Source organism: Vombatus ursinus, unplaced genomic scaffold (genome assembly GCF_900497805.2).
Source record: "Vombatus ursinus unplaced genomic scaffold, bare-nosed wombat genome assembly UNPS02014781.1, whole genome shotgun sequence".
Classification (NCBI taxonomy): domain Eukaryota; kingdom Metazoa; phylum Chordata; class Mammalia; order Diprotodontia; family Vombatidae; genus Vombatus; species Vombatus ursinus.
Genome location: NW_020954559.1, coordinates 40299341 through 40318302, shown reverse-complemented (window position 1 = coordinate 40318302; position 18962 = coordinate 40299341). Strand labels below are relative to the sequence as shown.

The 18962-nt window shown below is 38.6% G+C and overlaps 1 pseudogene; it reads left to right on the top strand.

Moving 5' to 3' along the window:
- The first annotated feature begins 17005 nt into the window (after nucleotides 1-17005).
- Nucleotides 17006-17990, top strand: LOC114046262 (annotated as a pseudogene).
- The last annotated feature ends 972 nt before the right edge of the window (nucleotides 17991-18962 follow it).

Here is an 18962-nt window from a genome sequence, read left to right as displayed (position 1 = left end):
ACCCACCTCCTCAGGGTCACAGCAATTGAAGATATAGAAAAGAAAGTTCTCATACCAAAGATCCCTTGTAAAATAGTTCAACAGCAGACATAGATGGTTTTTTTTTCCTATGGAAGTGGAATAAATACATTAAAGAAAATAACTTACCATTAGCTTTGCTACTGTATACTAAAGACCACTGGGTCTTTCCTTCTGACTTACAACTGAAACCTCCTAAATGTGTGGTCTCTTTGCTTTTCTCTTCGTATGCCTAGTTCTTACAGAGTGCTTTGCTCACAGTGAGTACTTAATAAATGCTTCAAAATAATTACATTAGGGGAGAAGCGGATGAGACAGGGGGGATGATAGAAGGGAGGACAGATTGGGGGAGGGGGTAATCAGAAGCAAACACTTTTGAGGAGGGACAGGGTCAAAGAAGAGAATAGAATAAACGGGGGCAGGATAGGATGGAGGGAAATATATTTAGTCTTTCACAACATGTCTATTATGGAAGTGTTTTGCATGACTTCACATGTATAACCTATATTGAATTGCTTGCCTTCTCAATGAAGGAGGGTAAGGAGGGAGGAAGGGGGAAAATCTGGAACTCAAAGTTTTCAAAACAAATGTTAAAAATTGTTTTTACATGCAACTGGGAAATAAGATACACAGGCAATGGGGTATAGAAATCTATCCTGTCCTACAGGAAAATAGATTGGGAAGGGGATAAGAGAAGGGGGTGTGATAGAAGGGAGGACAGATTGGGGGAATGGGTATTCAGAATGCATACTGTCTCGATGTGGAGGGAAGGGATAGATGGGGGGACATTTGGAACTCAAAATCTTGTGGAAGTGAATGTTGAAAACTAAAAATAAAATTTAAAAATGCTAAAAAAAAATTACATTAACTTCAATGATGATTTCTTGTTTCAATTTTTTTTTTTTTTTTTTGGCTAGGCAATGGGGTTAAGTGACTTGCCCAGGGTTACACAGCTACTAAGTGTTATATGTCTGAGGCCGCATTTGGACTCAGGTCCTCCTGAATCCAAGGCCGATGCTCTATCCACTCCCCACTTGGTTGCCCCCTATTTTAAATATTTTTACAACTCCTCTTTGGTGATTGCATTTGAGTTCTTGGAATATTCTTATAAGCATTATTGGGAAGGGCAGATCTTTGTCCTTTGAGGATGGATTTGATTTTTGAAACTAGCCAAAAGTAATTCAGTCAATGAAGTGGGTAATCAAGCCAGGGAATACTGTTAGGGGTCAAAAATGAGATGTAATTATAAAGTCACTAATTTGGTGTGTGGTTCATAAACTGGCTTTGGAAATAATTCAAAAGCAAATAAAGTTTCCTTTCTATATTAAGCCCATTCCATATACTAGTAATTGTGTTGGAAGATGGGTATATTAAAAACAAAAAAATGAAATAATTCCCATGAGGAGTGTACATAGCATTTGGTAGTAGATAAGTACATATGTAAGTATTTATAGAATAAAGATAAAGAGAAGGAATAAATAAATGCAAGGTAGTTTGAGAGGGTCCTAGCAGTTATGATTAAGAAAAGCTTCATGGAGAAGGTGGTCTTTAAACTGAGTCTTGAAGAGAGAGAGAGACTAGCAGGCTAGGTGGTGAAGTGGATAGAGGGGCTGGCCCTGGAGTCAGGAAGACTCATCTTTCTGAGTACAAATCTGGCCTCAGACACTTACTAGCTATGTGACCCTGGGCAAGTCCCTTCACCTTTTTTGCCTCAGTTTCTTCATCTGTAAAATAAGCTGGAGAAGGAAATGGTAAACCACTCCAGTATCTTTATCAAGAAAACCGTAAATGAGGTCACAAAGAGCTGGACAGGACTGAATAAAGCTCAGAAAGCTCTTTTTAATGTAATCCAAGTGAATGGTGATAAAAGCTTGAATCAAGAGTGTGGGTATGAGAAAATATAGAAGAGGTCTGTGACAAAATGTTGTAGAGGTAGAAATGATAATATTTGGCAATTAATTAGATATGTGAATGAGAAATAGTGGGGAGATGAGGATAAAGATAATGGCAAGGTTATAAACCTAGGAGATATTAAGAAGAATGGTATAATGGTAAAATTATGGAAGTTTGGAAAAAAAGTGTGGTTTTTAAATGTTTTTATTTTTAATTTGTGGAATAAAACAAATGTTTCCATAACATAGTACAATAAAAAAAGATGATTGTACATGAAACTACAAATCTACTATGCCCACCTTGCTATACCTTGCAAATATAAAACAAAATTATCATGTAAATTTCTTTTTTTTCTCCCCCCCATGGCTACCATTAGCCATATATATATACCAATAGGTGTATATATGTAAAATTATTCTATATATACTTATGTTTATCAGTTCTTTCTCTAGATGCAGATAGCAACTTTCTTCTTATGTCCTTTATTGTTAATTTGGGTATTTATAAGAGATAAAATAGCTCATTCGCTCAAAGTCATTCTTAAAACAATATTGCTGTTACTGTACACAATGTTCTCTTGGTTCTGCTCATTTTGCTCTTCTTTATTTCACCCAAGTCCTTCCATATTTTTCTAAAATCATTGAGCTCATCATTTCTTACAGCACAGTAGCACGCCATCAGTCATATACCATAGTTTGTTCTGCCATTCCCCAATTGATGGGCATCCCTGCGATTTTTAGTTCTTTGCCACCACAAAGAGTGTTTTGAATAAAGATGATGAGTTCTGTTTTGGACATGTTGAGTTTAAAACGCTTTCAGAACATCCAATTTGAAATGTCCAACAGGAAGCCAATGATGCAGGACTAAAGTATCCTACATGTGATGCAAACTGGAGATGTCAGTATGTATAAGCCACTTAATCTCCTAATGACTCAGGCTATTCTCCAAGATTTTAAGTGTGAGACAAGTTACCAGTTTTCTTGCATTTTGTTTTTCACACTAGTCATTTCCTGATTTGTTCCCCGCCCCCTACTGTGCCTCTCCCCCCTTGCTCCCCCATGAACTCTCCCATGAAACGGAGAAAAACAGTAGAATGAAAATGATTGACACAGTGACCTTGTCTGACTGCATATGCAACATTCCTCACCCATTGTCTATTTCTGCAAGAGAGGGGAAGTGTGTTTCATTTTCTTTCCTCTAGGATTAAGGTTTTAATCATTGCATTTGATCTGAGTTCAGCTGCTTTGAGTGTTATTTTTGTATATGTTATCATAGTAATTGAAAAAGCAATATATTTTCAGAATGAAATTTAAAGGGACTAAAGGAATTTGGCTTGTAAATTAGAAAATGGAATTATTATGAGTGGATTAAGATAATAGAGTGGATAGGGAAGTAGGGTAGTGAACTCCAGAAGAGCAGAGGAGGACTGGCCTATGGGACTTGCCTTCTGACAAATTGTGAAGCAGGCAAAGTATGCCTCAAGTGCTTCTGTTCTGTTTTGTTGGTATCTTCTATACTCCTTCCAACTTCCCTGCCAGAATCTCTACTATCACTTGAATCTGCAAGACTTTATGGAATAAAACAAGTGTTTCCATAATATGGTACAATAAAAAAAAGATGATTGTACATGAAATTGCAAATCTACTAAGCCCACCTTGCTATACCTTGCAAATATAAAACAAAATTGTCATGTAAATTTCTTTTTTTCTCCCCCCCCTCACCATGGCTACCATTAGCCATATATATACCAATAGGTATATATATGTAAAATTATTCTATATATACTTCTATTTATCAGTTCTTTCTCTAGATGCCGATAGTAACTTTCTTCATATGCCTTTTTACCCTTAATGTTATTGTTGTTCAGTCATTTCAGTTGTGTCCAACTCTTCACAACCCTATTTGGGGTTTTCTTGGCAGAGATACTGGACTGGTTTGCCATTTTCTTCTCCGTCTCTCTTTACAGATAAGGAAATTGAGGTAAACAGGATTAAGTGATTTGCCTGGGGCCACATAGTAGCAAGTGTCTGAGGTCAGATTTGAACTCAGGAAGATGAGTCTTCCAGGCCTGGCACTCTATCCACTGAGGTACCTTCTTCCTCGATTCTCCAACCCCACCCCCAACTTTAAATGACAATTACAGTACTTAGCACAGTGCCTAGCACACATTAACTGTTTAATAAGTGCTTCTTGAATGATCAAACTCCTACATTATTTTGGAGGGGGTGAAGTAATTGGGGTTAAATGACTTGCTCAGGGTCACACAGCCAGTAAACCTTATGTGTCTGAGGCTGGATTTGAACTCAGGTCCTCCTAACTCCAGGATCAGTGCTGTAGCCACTGTAAACTCCTACAATTATTAACACAGTTAAAAGATATAAATATAACTTAAAGCTTCAGAGGGAGAATATTTCAGGGTTGAGGGATTTTTGGGTGCCTCACAAAGAGGAGTATACCATCACCAAAGCCAAGTACTTGGATTGAGAGTCAGAGGACCTGAGTTAAAATTCTATCTTTGCTACCACTTGCTACCTGTGTGATCGTGAACAAACTGGCCTCAGTTTTCTGTCTGTAAAATGAGGGGTTTGGGCTAGAACAGAGGTGGCTGCAAGCAGCCTGCAAAACTCTCAAGTGCAGCCCAAACCCAATTAAATTTAACTAGGAAATATTTAACAAAATAAATAAAAAATATAATACAACATAGACACTGTAAATTTGCAGTTTTCTAATGCAATATATTGGGATAGCTAGGTGGTGCAGTAGATAGAGTACTGGGCCTGGAGTCAGGAAGATTGATTCATATCCCCAAGTTCAAATCTGGCCTTAGCCACTTACTAGCTGTGTGACCCTGGGCAAGTCACTTAATTCTGTTTGCCTCAGTTTCCTCATCTGTAAAATGAGCCGTAGAAGGAAATCGCAAACTACTCCAGTATCTCTGCCAAGAAAACCCCAAATGGAGTTAGGAGGAGTCAGACATGACTGAAAAATGACTAAACAACAGTAACAATGCAATATCCTGCCTGAAGTGATCCCTTTCTATTTGAGTTTGACACTCTGGGCTAGAGGAATTCTAAAGCTCTTCAGCTCTAAATCACTGATCCTATTGTGCCTCGTCTAAAGTTCATCCTGCTGCATGAAAGAGAGAAAGGGCAATTTGATTTGAGAGGAAATTACGATTTTATAAGTGCAACACTATCATATTCAACTGTAATCCCAAACTTTATGGCTACTTGAAAATTATATTGCTGAAAAAAAAAAAGAAAATTATATTGTAAGATCTGTGTCTCTGCCAACCACACTGTACGACTCTTTCTTTTGAAATATAAAAAGTGGTAGGAACCCCATGAAGCCTGAGCTGGAAGCTTCTTCTTCTGTTAGGAGTTTCTGCTGTCACCATATTTCCTTTCTTCTTGAGTATTCCCAACATGTATTTTTTTTTTTTACAAGAACTGATTGTTCAGAGGAAACTTTTTGTTTACGTGTCAAGGAATGAAGCAAGAACAGATTTAGGTTTCTGGCAGTTGTGTTTATTTGTTGGGAGCACATGTTTCTACTTGCCACCCTGTAGAGAAAAGAATGCCCAGGCAAAGGCATGGGCAAACAGCACCTTAACAATGCTCCCCTGTCCCTTCCAAGCCTGGGGTGGGGTGGGGTAGAGGAGGCTCCAGGGTGGGGAGGCCCCATCCCTTGTGCTCAGAACCTTCAGGAGACTGCGCTACTTTTAAAGTCAGTTACTGTGTTTGATTTTGTTCTAAAGCAGCTCTCAGAGGACCAGTTTGTGCCCATAAGGCTCAATATAGAAAGGACCTGAATGCCTGACTCAACCTTGGACCTGGATGGGTCTCTCGGGGTGGATGAGGGTAGCGCCAAGTTTGCTTCTGCATTGCTCTGAATTCATTCTTCTCAGACTGACTTCCATTTCTCCTGTAGGATGCAGCAACAATTTCCAGCAGGTGGCAGATGTTAATCACTCCTGTTACAAAGCCTGAGTTACAAGAGGAAAATCTCTAATAGTCAACTTAGCTATTTCAATACTGGGTGTGATATATTTGCAAAGCAGTCGATGCCAAATTATGTGATAAAGTGATAAAATAACCATGTGTGGTTGGCATAAATTAGTACTTGAGAGTTATAATGTGTAATTAAAAAGAACACACACTCCAGTTTTGATAAATGTTGAGACTAGTGGGTATAGATCTGAAAAAAAGTGGTTGCTATTCTAAAGAAAGTTTAGCAACTTTAAAAAAAATTGTATTGTGGATGATGTATCAATATTGTTTCACTGCTGTTCAAAATCATGGGATATTCTTATCTTAAATTCTATGTGTGGTTGAGATTGGCACAATTCAAGAAATCATAAAAATTTCAACTCATATTTCTTTTTTTTTGTTTTATTTTTTTAGGTCGTGGGGTTAAATGACTTGCCCAAGGTCACACAGTTAGTAAGTGTCAAGTGTCTGAGGCCAGTTTTTCAACTCATATTTCTGTAGTATTTCACAATGCCCTCTGTAATTACAATAATCTCAATGGATTGTTGGCCCAAGTATTTTAAGGCAAGAAAACTGAGCCTCTGAGAGTTTAAAAGACTTTCTCTTTCAAGATCACATCACCAACATCTGCCCATTCCAGCATTCAAACTGAGGGCCTCATGACTCCAGGATTATTACTCTTTCCATCACCTCATACCAATGAAAACTTAAGAGAGACACATAATGAGTCAGAGATAAGGGCAATTGAAATAATCCTGGAAAGGGGGGCAATTACTGTATAAGGATGGAGTAAAGCTCTTCAATCAAGAATTGAATTCAACCAATCTTCAATCAAGAAAAATGAAAGGCAAAAGGGGATATTCCCTAAATCTAAGAAATTATTAAGCTTACTGATATGTTCATTCATTTCCAATGCATAACCATTGATTTATTCATTCAATTCTAGTGTATAAGAATTAGTAGCCCCCTTTGGGCCTTAAGTTTCTTGAGATCAGTGACTTGTGCACTTTCATTCCTAAAATATATATAGATGATTAATAAATGCTTGCTGATTGATTAATTAAACAAGATAAATTAAGGACAAAGAAAAGAAAGGCCTAATTCATATAGCTCCAAGTATAAGAGAATCATAGTATGTTAAAGCTGGAAGAGACTTTAGAGGCCATCCGTTTATAGTCCAATTATTTTACAAGTGAGAAACTGAGGCCCAGCGAGAATAAGGGACTTCCAGAGTTGTATATTATGAAGAGCGCTGGACATGGAGTTAAGATACATGGGTTTGGAGTCTGGTGCTGACACTGGCTGTATCAACAAGAGAAAGTCAGTTAAGCTCTAAAAACCTTAGTTTCCTCTGCATGGACATTTAATCTCTCACCTCTGTGATTTTGCAAAAGTCATTCCTTATTCCTGGAATGCACTCTGTTCTCATCTCTACCTATCAGGATCCACCTTCCTTGATTTCTCCCAGGTGTTAGTGCTCTCTTCCTCCTCAAGTTACTTTGCATTTATTTATTTGTGGACATGTGCCCTGCCCCAACCCCAGTAGACTATAAGGCTCTTTCACAGCAGGAACTGTTTGTTTTTGTTTTTGTTATATCATCCCCTCTTTCCCCAAGTTTAGCCTAGTACCTTGTATATAGTAAGCATTTAATAAATATTTGCTGAATTGAATTAAAATGGGAATAATAATGATTATAATATCTTCATTACAGGGATTAAAATTTTTTTATTTATTTTTTCAAGCATTTATCTTTCCCTCCTGATACCCTCCCACTCAACTGAACAACAATAGCAAAAACCCTTCATAATAAATATGTATAGTGAAATGAGACGAATTCCTACATTGGCCATGTCAAGAAAAAAAAGTGAGTCTTTCAGCATTTTAAGTCTCTCACCTCTCCGTATGTTTCATCTTTAGTTCTCTGAATTTATTTCTCATTAAATGGATAAGAGTTCTAAAGTCTTCCAAAGTTGTCTTTCTCTATGATGTTATTGTTAATGTATAAATTGTTATCTTAGTTCTGCTGACTTCACTCTACCTTACTTCATAGGCCTCTTCACTGAATGGGTGTTACCTCACTCAAAGTGAGAACCTTAAAAGACCCTAGCTTAAAAGGGCCAGGGTCTCCCATTGCATCCTGAACCATCTCCAGTCATACTGATGAATATCTGGCCACTGGACCCAGATGGCTCTGGAGGAGAAAGTGAGGGTAGTGACCTTGCGCAACCCTCCTTCACTCAAATCAAAGTCAACTGTAAGTCATGTCATCACCTCCCTGATGTCATGGTCCTCTTCGAGAACAAAGGACAAACACAACAACAACAACAACAACAACATCATCATCATCATCATCATCATCATCATCATCATCATCATCATCATCACCATCAACCCTTCATAGGGGAATTCCCAGTTTCCTCTTAAACTGATCATTTTGTCTTTTTTTATGGCATAATAATTCCATTACATTCATACACCATTATTTCTTTAGCCATTCCACAACAGATGGGAACCCTCTTAGTTTCCAGTTTGGGGTTACTATGAAAAGAACAGCTATAATACTTTTGAACATGTAGGTTCATAGGATTATTCTGAAGAAAGTTCTTTGTAAAACTGCATGTGCTTTTAGAAGTGCAAATTATCACTTTTATTACTATTGCCTGAGGTCATACAACTAGTGTGAGTGGCCATAAGCCACCTCCTTGTCTACTACCCTTTTCATTGTACTTATTATGAGATGATACTGGCTGAAAATATGTGTAGCTTCAAAAAAGGTTAAATAAATTCATAAATGACAGATCTGTACAGTACTAAGGGAAATAGGAACATTATGAACAATATTCCTTATTTTTTGAGATTGACATCAGAAGAAAACTGTCTTCCTTTCAGGGCATCTTTTTTTGATATTAGAGACAGGGGAAGTCTTGGAGCTCTACTCTCAGACAAGAGTCTAATTAATTAGCCTAGCCTGAGAGGAGTGCTCATAGGCAGCTGTTACACCTCACAATCTAATCAGCTGGGGCTAGTCTTCTGACTCCTTCCTGCCACCCACAGATAGACAGAGCCAAACTTCCAACATTTTGAAGTCTTTCTTTTCTCCCACGAACACAAAAGCAAGACACATGAGGGACATTTTCCTCTTACCAGTGCCTGAAGTTTTGACTCAGAGAGAGACACATAAACTCACTGTCAGTTATAGAGGTAAGTTGAGATTTGATGGGGGGAACATCTGCATCTACTCAGTAAAAAAATACAATAATGCACAGTTGAGCCAACTGTCCAAACAAGACTACAGGAACTGAGGAATAGGCTATCTCTTCCTCAAGATGCACAGCAGAGATATGCATTGAATACTACAATATCTTAAGTCTGAAAGAAACTAGGAATGTGTGGGCATTGCCTCAGGGGAAAGATTCATGAAAATCACAGAGCTTAACAGAATCCTAATCATTAGGTTGCTTCCCCTATCCTATTCTTGTAGTCTGTAAAAAGAAATTATGGCTAAGATCAGAGGTGTCCCAAAACAGATTAAAATGGAATTGGGAAATATTTAACAAACTAAATAAAAATACACTAAAACATAGGTAACGTTAATATGTGGGTTTCTAAGTCAATATGAGTGGATCCTTATGCATGGTTTATTAGTCCCTTTTTCTTTTTGAGTTTGACACCACTAAAACTTAAGCCCACTGGTCTGATCAAGCTATATGTTTCCACACTGGGGGGAGGGGGTATAAATTACGAGGACATATGGGAGTCTATTGAGAGGTCTGCTTAGAGAACCTCAAATCATGGACCTCCCTATCCTTTGTTCCTACCCATTGTTCCTAGAGAACACATACTTTAGGGTCTAAGTTCCAGGGACAGTGACTTGGTATTTCCTGGGTCGGCAGAAATCTGAGGTCAGGATACTGTTTACATGTCCCCTTTGGATGTGCTGGCCAAAATCAGTTAGAGAGGATGTGGAAGTTACTGCCGATAAGGGCTGGCCATAGACTAGGCTGTTTGCCTCAATATAGAACCCAGGGAGAGACTCCAATGCTGTCATGCAATGCTGATTGAGGAAGGAACCTTAGACACTTGTGGGACAACTTCTGCAACTTGACCTAGATGCAAAATAACACAGAATGACATCTTTCCTAGAAAGCTAGAAAAGGGGACCAATTAGATCACCACATTAGACTCTTCTAGATATAGAAACTGCTTGATCTAGATAGACTTAGCTGGTTTGGGAGTAAGAGTAGTGGCAAATTCAATATGAATTCATTAAAAGGCTATGGGCTTGTTTATACCCCATCCTGTACCTGGATCTCTTGAACCTCAACTTGTCTTTGCTTTGGGGCTGCCTCTCAGCTGTCATCTTTGCAAACCTTGGCCTATAGACAGATAACAGGGATTATGACCATGCATAACATGCTCCTTGGTTCATACCTGAGACAGATTACTGAGATGATAGCTCATAGGTCTGACTCAGTGTGCCAACTCCTATGCTCTTCTGTAATACTCCCTGGTCTTGTCAAATTTGGAAAAGGAGACGATATCCTTTATACTTGGTTTTTCTGGCAACACCTGAAAGAACCTTATGTAACATGGGGGATGCTGGGACCTTGTCAGTATGGGACATTATGATCAATCTGAGGTAGCAAATTATGTAGAAGTGACTAGCCTAATAGAAAAGCAGTAGTACCTGGAAACTTGATATATGTTGAATGAATAAATGAATATCCCAATTGGCAGATCATCTGGAAACTCTGAATGAAGAGTTAGTATATCCTGTACGGGCAGGTACCCTGTGATGGATAGAAGCACTGGATGAGCGTAACCTGATTCTTACTGCTTGCCTCCTTTTTGCTGTCAGAATCGCTTCTGCCTTTGGAATTATACTGTGTTTTTGTGGCTCCATGGAGGATTTTTGGCTCTCCTAGTTATGGGGGAGGATGGCTAGGTCCAGATATTTCTGGTAGTTCTGGCAGCTTGAACAAGGGAAGGAGTGAACAGGAGCTGATTTAATGTTATAAAAGGATGCAATTTCCATTGTGTTTTTCTCAGCAGATAATGGAAGACATGATAAAGATGGGCCAACGGTGGCAACATAAATGTATACCATATGTTACATCCACATTATTTCACATCATATATCCCCTGAATTGTTATCTTAAAATAAAACCACTTTTGGAAGTGATTTTATTTTCTTTTAAATAAATTTTATCGAAGCATTTTTGTTTTTCAATCACAATCATTTCTTGAAATACCACCTTCCTTTCTCCTCCCACTTGAGTTCTTCTTGTAACAGAAAAAAGAGTTATGTAAAACAATTGTGCTTGATTTCATAAGACCTGAATAATTGCTCTAAATTACATTGACTTCTTAGAAATAAATTTTTTTTATCAACTCTTGTCTTTAGGGGCAGGTATTTTTTTAGACCAGCAACAGTGAACAACTAGCTATGAATCAATCTCCTTGTCATTATGGTCAGGATTTCCGATACCTATTCTTTAGTTCTGGAAATTTGGGCCTTAGTAAAGGAAGGGGAGAAATTCAAATTGATTTCATTAGAAACCTGAATTCTTAAATGATTGACATAACCAGTAGTCTTGTGGTACCTAAAGGGTACAGTGGATAGAACACTAGGCCTGGAGTCGGGAAGACCTGAGTTCAAACATGACCTCAGACCCTTACTACCTATGTGACTACAAATGCAGAATATGGGAATAATAGCATCTACCTAATAGGGTTATTGGGAGGATTAAATGCAGTAGTATCTGTAAGCTCTAAGCATGGTACCTGGCATATAATAGATGCTAAACAAATGCTTATTCTTTTCCCCCTTTTTGAGCTTGTGCTAGAAAATTTAATTAGAAATTGATTTTTAAACTATAGAGCAAAGGTTCTTAACATGGGGTCCACAGGAAAGAAACAGACACTTATTAAGCACCCACTATGTGCCAGGCATTGGGCTAAGTGCTCTACAAATATAATCTCATTTGATCCTTTGATTTGATTTGATTTGATCATTTGAAGGCAGATGCTATTATTATCTCCATTTTACAGTTCAAGAAACTGAACCAGAAAGAGATTAAGTGATTTACCCAAAGTCACATAGCTCGTAAGTATCTGAGATTGGATTTGAACTTGAGTCTTTCCTGATTCCAGGCTCAGGGCTCTATCTTCTGTGTTACCTAGGCACAGACTCATAAAGCATCCATGCTTTTGTGATAGATGTCAGAGGGTCTGTGGGTTGGGGAAAAACTTATGTCTTTATTTTCACTAGATTTTGGCTTCCTTTGTAATCCTACATATTCTATTTTGTGCGCTTAGAAACATTATTCTGAAAAGGCATCCATAGGTTTCACCTGACTGCCAAAGACAGCCATTACACAAAAAGGGTAAATAGCCCCTAATCTACAGGAAAGAGCTTATCACTCCATCCTGGCCAATCCTCAGTGATTAGCTGTACCTTGCTACTTGTTTCTGGAAGCTGTGTGGAAAAGTCAAGCTTGAAAAAAGCATTATATAGAAATACTCCCATACCCCCCCCCACCCCAACTCTGGCTGCAGGCTATTTCTGAGAAATCCTCTTAATACCCCAGTATTTTCTGAGATTCCTTGATGTTAATATTCACACAGTTGTATTCTAGTCATACATAGTTAAAATGCCTGCTTCTAATTTAAAAAATGAAAAACATAGGAGAGAGGGAGGGACAAATGTTTTTTGATTTGGAAGGAAAAAAAATCTGGTCCTTTTATATAGTAGGTTTGTTTTTTTTTTTAAATTATGGCAAAGGACATAAACAAATAGTCCTCAGAGCATTGCAAGCTATTAGCAAACATATCAAAGATTGCTCCAACTAATTAATAAGAAGAAATAGACAAATCAAAACAACTCTGAAGTCTTACTTCACACCCAGCAAATTGCAAAGATGACAAAAAGATAGAAATAATGAATGTTCCAGGGGCTGTAGAAAGACAAGGCATTTCTAATGCACTATTGGTGGATCTGTGAATTAGTCCAACCATTCTAGAAATCCATATGGAGCTATGCTAAGAAAGTTACTAAGATGTCTAGACCTTTTGATACAGAGATCCCAATTCTAGACATACATGCCAAGCACAGAGGGATGGGGGGGAGTGAAAGATAGAAAGAAAAGTTCCATATACAAAAATATATTTATTGTAGCAGCAAATTAATGGAAACCAAGTAGAATGCCATCACTTGGGGAAAAGCAAAACAAATTATGGTAAATGAACATAATATTACTGTACCATAAGAAATTATGAATATTAATAAAAATAAATGGTCAATAAACATTTATTAAACACTTACTATGAGCCAAGTGTACTGTGGTACTGGGGATAATACTTAGAAAGAAAGTCCCTGTCCTCAAAGAGCTTACCATCAAATGGGGGAAGACAATGTAATGGGGAAACACAATATATTTTTGTATATTGAAGCTGAAAAGGGCGAAGAGTGCGCCAGAAGGTACCTGTTGTGAGAAAATGATGCTTAGTGGAGTTGAAAGGAAGAAGAGCTGTTGATGGTAAATAAAGAGATGTCTGGACAATTCTCAGCTGTTCTAAAGGAGGCGTTAGTAAACTTTTTTTTTTTTTGCTTTACCCTCCAGTCTTCCAATCAGAGGGGAGAAGCAACTGAGCATATTGAGGAGAGGTTAAGCATCAACATTAAAACAATCTCCACAATGATAAGATATGTGGTTATGTGCTTATTTGGGGGAAGCATGATGTTTGTGTAGTCAAAACCAGGCAGAGAAGCTGATGGATAATGAACATGAAAAATGTGGAGAAGCATAAGAAGACTTCTCTTTAAAAAGTGAAGTAAATAGACTACACGTTGACTATAACAATGTAAATTGAAAGAACAACATCAATAATAAAACCCCACAAAAACCTGAAAGCTATATAATTTTAATGATCAAGTTCAGCCTCAAAGAAGAAATGCAAAAATGCATCTCCTTCCCTTAGCAGAAGTTAAGCCCTAGGTGTGGAATATTGCATAATAGTCAGCATTGGTTGATGGGTTGATTAGTTTTACTGAAAAGCTTTTTTTTTCTCTGCTTTTTATTTGCCTTTTTAAGGCAACACCTTGTGAAAAATGAAAGAAAAAAAATGCAGGTTCTGTGGTTAGGAGAATAGGAAGGAACATATTAAGACATTAAGGTGGTATAAAAAGCAAAAGATAAAAATAAGAAATTATAATATTGAATCACTTGATAGTTCTTATTTGCTTCTGAGACTATAGAAACACAAAGATTCTCTTCCTACTTACTCAGCATTAAGAGCAGAACTGAGGAGAGGTGGGGCCAAGTTGGTGGAGTAAAGGCAGAGACTTGCCTGAGCTCTCCCCCAAACCCTTCCAAATACCTTTAAAATGACTCTAAACAAATTCTAGAGCAGAAGGACCCATAAAAAGATGGAGTGGAACAAATTTCCAGTCCAAGACAATTTGTAAGGTCAACAGGAAAGGTCTGTTGCACCAGGGTGATTGAGAAGCGCAGTCCAGCACAGGCCACACCAGCGTAGACCAGGTCCCAGCAAACCTGCGACAGAGTGAGTGCATCAGTGGCAGCAGCGGCAGTTTCCAGACCCGTCAGCTCACAAAGACAACTTAGAAGGTCAGCAGGAAAGGTCTGTCGCAACTGGGGTGAGAGCGAACCAGGAGCAGACCTTGGGCATCACTGAATTGGCAGCAGCAGGGGCAGAGGCAGTGGCTGCTTCCAGAGCTCTCAGCCCACAGACAATAAGGGTGTGGAACAATTAGTCAGAAGACTATGGAGTCTTTTTGTTAGCACTGAGGCAAGACTGTTGCTTTGCCCATACTCAGATCCAGGTTGCAGTCTTGGGTCACAGTCCCAGGGTGAGGAGGAACACTAGCATAGCAGAGCTTGCAGCAGCAGTGGAGGGGGGACCCTCCTCACAGTTCCAGGGGAGAAAAGAGTGCTTGTGATAGCAGCACAGGCCAGGAGAGTAGTGAACACATCTCCTTAGATCATACCACCTTGGAAGAACTGAAAACTTACAGGTCCCTAGAAGTATCTCAGAGAATAGCTGCACAAAACCCCTGAAGCTTGACACAGTGCGCCCTCCACCCTGGAAGCAGAGCCCTACCTTAGCAAAGAGTTAAAAGTCAACTAATAGTCTGGGAAAATAAGCAGACAAGGGGGAAAAAAACCTCTGACTATTGAAAGTTACTATGGTGACAAGGAAGATCAAAACACACACTCAGAAGAAGACAACAAAGTCAAAGCTCCATGGAGGCTCTAAGCCTCTGAGAAAATTATGAATTGGTCTCAGGCCATGGAAGAGCTCAAAAAGTATTTTGAAAATCAATTTATTTTTAAATTGGGAAGAGAAATGAGAGTGATGTAAGAAAATAACGAAAAATGAATCAACTGCTTGGTAAAGAAGACACACACACACAAAAAATACTGAAGAAAATAACACCATAAAAACCAGAGTAGGCCAAATGGCAAAAGAGATCCAAAAAGCCAATGAGGAGAAGAATGCCTTAAAAGAATAGAATTGGGAAAAAATATTTAAGCCTTTAGACTGACAATATGAATTTGACCATTACTGCCTTTCATTCTGAAGAGGCAGCACAGTATAATGGATATAGTATTGGATTCGGAGTTCAAAAGACCTGGGTTTGAATCCTACTTCTTACATTTACTAGCTGCGTGATCCTAGGCAAATCACTTAGACTCTGAGTCCCAACTGTAAAATGGGAATAGTGATAATAGCATCTATTTTACAGGATTTGGGGGAGACTTAAATGAAATAATGTATCATAAGTTCTTTGCGAGTCAGGCTATACAAACGTGAGCTATTTTTATTCACCATTTCTCTTTTCTTTAACAATCTTTTAAAATTTTTATTGATATCTTTTGTTATATATCACTTTTACTAATGAATATGCCCCTCTATCCCCCCCCCGTGTTGACCTTGTAATATAGAATAAAAAAAGGGAAAAAAAAGGCAGCTTAACAAAAGTAAACATTTCATCAGTTGAGTCAGGAAGTAAATTTTCAACAGTGGTTATTAAGCCATTTTATTAATTTTTTTGTTGTAAAAAGAAAAACCTACACATATTTTTTACCCTGTACCTCCTCAGCTGCTCTCCTAAAACAAAATGTTCAGAGAACAAAAAGAGATATTTTTTGTTTTTGGTTTTGGTTTTATTTCATTTTTCCTTCTTAACATAAAAAAATTATACTTTATTTTAACGTTGGTATTTTAAAATTTTGATTAAGGAAGACATTTTGGAGACTCCTTTGGATTTGGCTATTCTTCTTGGCCAAAGACCCATTAAACTCTTTCTGGGATTATTCCCTAGTTCTCTACTTAAAGGCAGTAGTGTGCACAGTGCTGAGAACAGGTTCTGAATTGGAAACTAATATACTGAAACAAAGTTTCCAACTCACTTAGTTCTAATTTTAAAATAAAAATTTCAACTTGCACGTAAGCCTAATAATTTTATTTTTCTGACTTTTTTCTCTAAGTTAGTTACTTGAATGCATATGAAAAAGGGTGATTCTTTCCTCTCTCTCTCTCTCTCTCTCTCTCTCTCTCTCTCTCTTTCTCTCTCTCTCAGAAAAGGTCACCCAAAAGGGAAAATGGGCCAGCACATAACAAATGGAAGACTTTTTTGTTAGCTTCCTAAATTATAATGGAAGAAATTAGAACATCCCATATATTTATTTCCTTTGAGGGGAAGCTATCATCTAAACTACTGAAAGGAAATGATTGTCCTGACAAGTTGAGTAAGCAAGAAGCTGATGCTTGGTCTGGTCTAGTTTTACTATAGAATACTCTCTGGGTCTGGATTTGGAAGCAGAGTAGCACTAAGAGAAGGTATCAATAAGCCAAGCATCTTTATTCCATGAATAGCTATTCTTTCTGTCTTTGGATTTTCTAATTTGTGATAGTTTACAAGCTACATGAGATATATGTGAACAATCCAACTTCCATCAAGGAGGCAGGTTGATGTAGTGGGAAAGAAATTTGGAGTTAGGCTGGGCTCCTGGCATGAAGGAGAGCCGGCTGGTCTCTCTCCGTGCAATCTGGATCCATCCTTCCTCCTGGAGTGATCCACCGAGATCTCATCATGACTGAACAGATGACCCTTCGGGGTACCCTTAAAGGCCACAATGGCTGGGTGACCCAGATCGCCACGACTCCCCAGTTCCCAGACATGATCCTGTCAGCCTCCCGAGATAAGACCATTATCATGTGGAAGCTTACCAGAGATGAAACAAATTATGGAATCCCCCAGCGTGGCCTCAGGGGTCACTCACATTTTGTTAGTGATGTGGTCATTTCCTCTGATGGCCAATTTGCACTCTCAGGCTCCTGGGATGGCACACTAAGACTGTGGGATCTCACAACTGGCACTACCACCAGGCCCTTTGTTGGTCACACCAAGGATGCGCTAAGTGTGGCCTTCTCTTCAGACAACCGCCAGATTGTCTCTGGTTCCCGGGATAAAACTATCAAGCTGAGGAACATCCTGGGTGTCTGTAAATACACTGTGCAGGATGACAGCCACTCAGAGTGGGTGTTTTGTGTCCGTTTTTCACCCAATAGCAGCAACCCCATCATTGTCTCCTGTGGCTGGGACAAGCTGGTCAAGGTCTGGAACTTGGCCAGCTGCAAACTGAAGACAAACCACATTGGCCTCACAGGCTGCCTAAACACAGTTACAGTTTCTCCTGATGGCTCTCTCGGTGCCTCTGGAGGCAAGGATGGTCAAGCCATGTTGTGGGACCTCAGTGAGGGCAAGCACCTCTACTCTCTGGATGGTGGTGACATAATCAATGCTCTCTGCTTCAGCCCCAATCGCTACTGGCTCTGTGCTACTCCTGGGCCCAGCATCAAGATCTGGGACCTAGAGGGCAAGATCACTGTGGATGAGCTTAAGCAAGAAGCGATCAGCACCAGCAGCAAGGCTGAGCCTCCCCAGTGTACTTCCTCAGGCAGGTCTGCTGATGGCCAGACCCTATTTGCTGGATACACAGACAACTTGGTACGGGTGTGGCAAGTTACCATTTGCACTCAGTAAAGGTGTTAACCATAACTCAGATTTTGAAATAAAGACCTTAATTTCTGCCTTCTGGAAAAAAAAAAAGAAATTTGGAGTTAGAGGAACTGAGTTTAAATTCTGGTTCTGCTACTTGGTGATTTAAATTTCTTTCCATCTCAGTTTTCTCCTCTATAAAATTGGATAATAATAATTTGATGGGAGGCATGGTTCAGTGGGAAGACTCCTGGAATCCAAAGATATAAGTTTGAGTCTCAGACCTAATACTTACTAGCTCTGAGACCCTGGGCTAATCATGCCACCTTTCTTTGCCTCAATTGCCTCATCTATAAAGTGGGAATAATAATATACTATCTACCCCACAGATTGTTCCGAGAAAAGAGTTGTGTAAACTTTAAAAAGCACTATGTAAATGAGTTATTGTTAATTTTGCAGGATGCCAAAATCATTTGGTAGTAGGACTGGATACCTTTATTTTTTGTCAAGGGAAGAAAATTATAACAGATTCTGTAATTTTTTTTTCCTTACACATTATATTAAACTAAGATTTTAATGTGGTTTTTTTTTTGACTGATAGTTTTTCTAGCTCAGAGAAATTGAGAGGACATTTTCTAATACTCTCTGACCAAATCACCAATCTAAATTATCTGACATGGAATCATATGAAATTCTCATTCTCACTTTAACCTTTGTTTATTAAGGTTAAAGGATTCTCATAGGTTCATAGACCAGAACCTCAGAAGCCTTTGGTCTAACTTCCTCATGTTACAGATGAGGAAACTGAGGCCAAAGAGATTAAGCAACTTGTCTCAGGTCATACAGGTCACAAGCATCAAAGATGGAATTTGAACCAACTCCTCTTATCTCCAGAGTCCATGTTCCTTCCACTGTACTATTCACTTAAAATCACTGAAAGTCATTCAGGCTGGATTATGTTTTGAATGGAGTTACAAAACTACATGTTACTTCCTTTCAGTCCTGATTCCTACCTTTTTCTCAGGGCAAATCT